Genomic DNA, 7246 nt, shown 5'->3' with positions numbered 1-7246 from the left:
ATCTACTTTACCAAGTATTATACTCTTTTCCAGGGACTGATTCATTCTGACATGTCTAAAATATGAGAGACAAAGTCTCACCATCCTCACTTCTAAGGTGCATTCTGGCTGTACTTCTTCCAAGATAGATATGTTTGTTCATCTGGCAGTCCAAGGTACTTTCATTCAAATGCATCGATGCTTCTACTGTCTTTCTTTTTCACTGTCAAACTTTCACATGCATATGAGGCCATTGAGAATATCATGACTTGGGTCAGGTGCACCTTATTTCTCAAAGGGACATCTTTGGTCTTTACTACTTCAAAGAGGTCTTTTGCCACAGATTTTAATAAAACAAAATGTCATTAAGTTTTAATACTGCTTCTGTGAGCATTTATTGTGGAGCCAAGCAAATTGAAGTCTTTGACAACTTCGATATTTTCTCTGTTTATTATGATGTTATTTATTGGTTCATTTGTGAGCATATTCTTTTTCTTTACATTGAGGTGCAATCTATACTGAAGGCTGTAGTCTGTGATCTTCATCAATAAGTATTTCAAGTCCTCTTCACTTTCTGCAAGCAAGCATTGTATCATCTGGTTAGGGCAATATGTTAATGGGTCTATCTCCGATCCCAATGTCATGTTCTTCTTCATATAATCCATCTTCTCAAATTATTTTTCTCTGCATACAGATTGAACAAGTTTGATAAAAAGATACAACTCTAACACACACCTTTCCTAATTTTAAACCATTCAGTATCCTTTTGTGTTGTGTCACATTCATCATTAAAAAGAGCATTTCAAGATCTAGCCTGAAGTAAAATGCTGTCTGTAACAGAATAATATCTATACACCTACAAGGAAGACCAGAGTCCTGTTGTAGCACTGTGGGCTATGCACTGGCCTGCAAGGTCAGTTTGAGCTACAAAGTTGTCAATTAAAGCTCACCAACCTCTCCACAGAAACCCTATACAAGGTTGCTATGAGTTAGAACCAACTCAACAATATTTAACAACAAGGTAAACCAGTTAATACCACTATTATTCAAACTTACTCAGCAAGCACTAAAGCTAGTGATGATAAAAATTTAAGAATTCTACCAACTTCTCCAGTCTGAAATTAATTGAACATGCAATCAAGATGCATCAATAAATATTGGTGATTAGAATGCAATAGTTAGAAACAAAAATGAAAGATCAGTAGTTGGAAATATGATCTTGGAGACAGGATGATGCTGAAGATCGCATAATAGAATTTTGCAAAACCAGTGACTTCTTCACTGCAAATACCCTTTTTAAACAAAATAAAAGATGTCTATATACACAGATCTCACCAGAAGGAATACACAGAAATCAAATTGACTATATCTGTGGTAAAAGATGGTGAAAAAATGCCACATCATCAGCTAATACACACCAGGGACAGACTGTGGAAAAGACCATCAATTGTCCACATGCAATTTCAGGCTGAAGTTTAAGAAAATAAAAACAAGTCCATGAGAGCCAAAATATAACCTTGAACATATCTGACCTGAATTTAGAGATCATCTCAAGAACAAATTTGATTAATTAGATGCTAATGACCAAAGACAAGAAGAGTTGTGGGATGACATCAAGAACATCACACAGAAAGAAAGCAAAAGGTCACTAAGAAGACAAGAAAGAAAGAAAAGGCCAAAAAGAATGTCAAAAGAGACGCTGAAACTTGCTCTCCAGCATGGTGGTGGTTATGTGCTGTGGAGTCGGTTCCAACTCATAGCAACCCTGTACAGGGTTTCTGAGGCTGTAAATCTTTATGGGAGCAGAAAGCCTCATCTTTCTCCCATGGAACAGCTGGTAGTTTCAAACTACTGACTCTGAAATTAGCAGCCTGATTCATAACCACTACACTACCAGATGCTAAAGCAAATGGAAGAAATGAGGAGATCAAAGAACTGAACAGAAAATTTCAAAGAGCAGCTTGAGAAGACAAAGTCAAATATTATAATAAAATATGCAAAGACCTGGAGTTAGAATACCACAAGGGAAGAGCATACTCAGCATTTTTCCAGCTGAAAGAACAGAAGAAAAAATTCAAACTTCCACTTGAAAGAATTCTATAGGCAAAATATTGAATGATGCATAAAGCTTTAAAAGAAGATGGAAGGAAACCACAGTCACTGCACCAAAAAGAAATGGTCAATGCTCAACCATTTCAAGAGGTAGCATATGATCAAGAGTCAATGATGCTGAAGGAAGAAGTCCAAACTGCACAGATGGCATTGGCAAAGAACAAGGCTCGGGCAATTGATGGAACACAAATTGAAATCTTTCAACAAACTGAGGCAACCATCTATGCCAAGAAATTTTGAAGACAACTATCTGGCCAACTGATTGAAAGAGATCCACATCTGTGCCCATTCCAAAGAGAGATGATCAAACAGAATGTGGAAATTATCAGGCAATATCATTAATACAGCATACAAATAAAATTTTGCTAAAGATAATTCAAAAACAGCTGCAGCGGTACAATGGCAGGGAGCTACCAGAAGTTCACAGCAGATTCAGATGGGGACTTGCTGACATAAGATGGATCAAGGCTGAAAGCAAAGAATATCAGAAAAGCGGTTACCTGTGCTTTATATACTATACAAAGGCTTTCAATTGTGTGGATCATGACAAACTATGGACAACATTGCAGAGAATGAACTTTCTGGAACACTTAATTGTGTCAATGAGGAGCCAGTACATAGACCAAGAGGCAATTGTTCGAACAGAACAAGGAGATACTGAAAGCTTTAAAATTAGCAAAGGTTTTTAACTATTCTTTAAATCAGGGTTGTATTCTTCATTATACTTGTTCAATCTGTATGCTAAGCAAATTATCCAAGAAGCTAGAGTATATGAAGCAAAACATGGCATCAGGATTGGAGGAGGACTCATTAACAATCTGTGATATGCAGATGATACAGCTTTGCTTGCTGAAAGCAAAGGTGATTTGAAATACTATGTACTGATGAAGGTCAAAGACCACAGGCTTCGATATGGGTTGCACCCCAATGAAAACAAAACAAAAATCCTCACAACTGGACCAATAAATATTAGGATAAATGGAGAAAAGAAATACTTCATTTTGTTTGGCTTCACTGCCAACATTTGTGGAAGCAGCAGTCAAGAAATTAAATGACATATTGCAAGGCAAATGTGCTCACAAGACCTCTTTGAAGTGTTTAAGAGGAAAGATGTAAGTTTTAGGACTAAGGTGCACTTGACCCAAACCACAGTGTTTTCAGTAGCCTCATATGCATGTGAAAGTTGACAATGAACAAAGAAGACCAAAGAACAATTGATGCATTTGAGTTATGGTGTTGGAGGAGAATATTAAAAATACCAGGAACTTCTAGAAGAACAAACAAATCTGTGTTGGAAGAAGTACAGTCAGAATGCTCTTTACAAGCCAAGAATAGTCAGACTTTGTCTCTCATATTTCAGACATATTATTAGGAAGGACCAATCCCAGGAGAAGGACATCATGCATCATGTTTGATAAAGTGGAGGGCCAGCAAAAAAGAGGAAGACCCCCAACGAGATGGATTGGCACAGTGGAAGCAACAATGGACTTAAGCATAGCAACGACTGTGAAGTTGGCGCAGGATTGGGTAGTGTTTTGTTCTATTATGCATAAGGTGGCTATGAGTTGGTACCAACTTGAGAGCACCTAACAACAACAAAGGGTGACTCTGCTTATGGCATATGCTGGTGGCACAGCTGCCAGCGTAGCAACAACACATAAGCCAAACTGTAGAACAAACGGACAGACGAGCAAAGAATAGTAACTAACATTTATAGACAAACTTAGTGCCAAGCACTAAGTTCTTTATATGTATCATCTCATATAATCTTCCTAATAAAATGTGTACTATAAGAGGGAACTTTGCAAAATTAATGATTAATAAGAAGAGGAAACCTCCTCCAAGGAAGCAATATTTAAACTGGATTTTCAAAGATGGTGATAGAGTTTTCCTGGTATTCAAGCATGGGAATGGCATTAAAGGCAAGGGGTTGTCATCAAAGATAAGAAAAATTATGGGGTATTCCAGAAACAACAATGAAGCTAGATAATAGGGCAGGGGTTAGCACTAGGGTTGAAGGGGCTAAAATATATCAAGAGTTTTGTTACTGTTACATTAAAAAGTAACAGGACTCTAATGCAGTGCTTTACCAGGGGAGAGGCATTATCACATTTGCATCTTAGAAAGATGATTTAGAGCAGCATGGATTGATGGATCAGGGAGCCTAGAGGTAGGGGCAGCCAGTTAGAAGTGTTTCACCACAATTTACCAATGATGAAACCAAGGCAGTGACAGAGGAGACAGAAAGGGAGGGATTCAATCAAGAGTTGTTCTTGCTCTTCAACGCTGAGGAAAAGAAAAGCTGGCACACAAATGCCAATGGCACTGCTTGTGGGCATTTGAGACCCAATGAACAGTAGTATGTTTACTCTATCATATAATAACTGGATCTGTGGTGGCTTTGTAGACTAAGCACTGGACTGTGAACCACAAGGTCAGCAGTTCGAGCACACCAGTTGCTCCTCTGAAGAAGATGAGGCTTTCTGTCCCGCAAAGATTTACAGTCTCAGAAATCCTATACAGAGTCACTAAAAGTCAGTTTAGACTTTTACTTAACAACAACAACAAATAAGAACTGCCATCTTTTAGAAAACAATACTGCAAGCAACTGGGTTAATTGAAGAGTATTATTAATGGTAAGGAGCTCTGATAGCATAGTCGTTACAAATCAGGCTGCTAATCTTAAGGTCAGCAGTTCGAAACTACCTGCTGTTCCATGGGAGAAAGATGAGGCTTTCTGCTGCCATAAAGATTTACAGCCTCGGAAACCCTGTACAGGGTCACTATGGGTCGGAAGCAACTTGATAACACTTAACAACAACAATGGAGTCCTGGTGTGGTGCTATAGGATAAGCGCTGGACCGCAAAGTCTGTTTGAATCACAAGGTTGGCAGTTCAAACTCACCAGCTGCTCCTCAGAAACCCTATACAGGGTTGCTATGAGTCAGGACCAACTCAAAGGCATGTAACAACAGCAATTAATGGCTTAGAGTCCTGGTGTGGCACTAAAGGATAAGCATGGGACCACCAAGTCAGTTTGAAGACAGGGATGGCAGTTCAAACTTGCCAGTCAATCCTTGGACACCTTACACAAGGTCGCTATGAGTCGGTGACTTAACAACAACATTAATGGCTAAAATTGGCCAAAAGTTAATCTCTATGACAGTATAAATATAAATTATTAAAAAGTCTTATGCTCAAGTATAAAAAATCTATGCAAAATCCTCTAGACAAAATTTTCAAAGGCAAAGGGGAAATTGTTTCCTTTATAAGAGAAAGTACAACCGTAGGATCTTTTGAATGATCTGCTAGACAGTTCTGCAGAAAACTCAGCAGTTTGACTCAGAAAGTAGAGTTCCTCATGAGGAACTACAGTTCTTCCTAGAAGAACACAAAGCAAAATTTCATGCAGCTTTCTGAAAATTAACCACTGGTTTGTGGCTACACATGAATCAGACTGGAACTTAAAATAGTGAGGGTGCAGGGTCTGCTGTGCCGTGCGTAGAACTTAACCAACCTTTTCTCTTACTCCAGGACGTGGGCCGTGTATCGTTACCTATGTTCATGACAGCACTGACAGCAGGCATAGAAGAGAAAATTACATGTGTTTCCACATGTGTTTCAAGGTTTTTCAGGTCAAATTTTAATACTTTCTAAGAAACCCTTAGATATAGATAATTTTCTGTGTTATTTTCAGTATTTACATATTGAAAGGTTATTCATAGTGTAAGGGAAGCTTTCGATTGGCCTTCAGCAATGCTTTCTATCACACAAATTTTCAGCATGTGTCTTGCTGCTGCAAAATGGAAAAGGAAGTTTTCTGTGGCTGGTAGAAACTCTTTCTGCTTCAATGCTTCAAAATTGAGCGCTGGCTTTCCTCCATCGTATAAAAAACTTCAGCAAATGATGCTAGGTTGGTCCAGAGCACTCTTATTTTTAGAGAAATTTCCTTAATAACTTGTCTGTCTGATTTCTCGAAGTCATCTACAGACTGGACAAGCAGCTGACCAATTTCTTTGTGCAGCTTCCCCATTGTCATGGCCTCTTTTTCAATGGCACAATGGTGATATCCCTGTCTGCCAGATTCACAGAAACATCATCAAGGTCTGGTCTATTGCTCACCTCCAAGTCTACAAATTCTACCATGTAACCTGTGCAGTTAATCGGCGCTGAGGTGCACGTATGGATGAAGAACGGTCCAGCCCTGTTAGTGCCACACCAAGGCAAGCAATTTTTATTCTTGGATGATTCATGACAATTCTTGTTTTTAGCATCAGCACTGTGTATAACACAATAGTTTCCATATCAAATTGAGATACAATGTCTGATGGAGCCTGCAAAGTATATGTTTCTAGCATTAAAATCCTTACTGAGGAAGAAGTTGTATTCTTCACTCTGGCATATTCCCATTGTGAGAACTTCAGTATAACTCTCCCTCGTTTTAACTGGACTCCAATGTTTCAAGGACATTCTGTATAACAGCATAATGAAGGCAGTGTGTTTTTTCAGGGCTAAAACTTTGATGTCAGAACAACAGAAAAATAAATCACCTTTTTCAGAACGGAAGGATCTGCAACTTCAACTGTTGTGATCTAGAACACTGTCCGTTGGTACTGGCCAAAGATCAAGGGATGGAAATGTTTGTTTTTAAGGACAAGGCAGTATTTTCTCAGCAGCAGTTTCTGTAGTGTGACTGTCATGGAAGGACAACACGACACCCATAGAACTTCTCCATCTGTGCCTTTCCTATGATGGGAAGATGGTCACTCTCAGCCCAACTCTGAGCATTAGCTGAGTATCCATCACCTGGATCATAGCCACATTCTACCACCACACTCAGTGCTCTGGAATAGCACTCTCTTAACAACTACCAAGGAGTCCCTGGATGGTACAAATTAATGGTTAACATGTGTGCCCGGTGACTAAAAGGCTGGAGTTTTTGTTGTTTTTTTGGGGGGGTGGGAGGTTTGTATACTTTTGATCGTAAATTGAGTGAAGGTTTACAGAGCATATAATCAGTTGTACATTCAACAAATCATCCACTTTGCTTCACTACATGGTTGTATTCTCCTCCATGTACCAACAGTTAACAGCATTTACCTCTATTCACTTCAACTTTTGCATTCCTCCCTGTATCTCCTGCTATCTTTCCTCT

The 7246-nt window shown here is 38.9% G+C and overlaps 1 pseudogene; it reads right to left on the bottom strand.

Moving 5' to 3' along the window:
• Positions 1-5810: 5810 nt before the first annotated feature.
• LOC102842016 overlaps positions 5811-7246 on the bottom strand; it is a 44908-nt pseudogene continuing 43472 nt past the window's right edge.

This window comes from Chrysochloris asiatica, unplaced genomic scaffold, assembly GCF_000296735.1.
Source record: "Chrysochloris asiatica unplaced genomic scaffold, ChrAsi1.0 scaffold00133, whole genome shotgun sequence".
Lineage (NCBI taxonomy): Eukaryota > Metazoa > Chordata > Mammalia > Afrosoricida > Chrysochloridae > Chrysochloris > Chrysochloris asiatica.
Note: the sequence above shows the minus strand (reverse complement) of the source record. Positions and strands in the feature narration are given on the sequence as shown.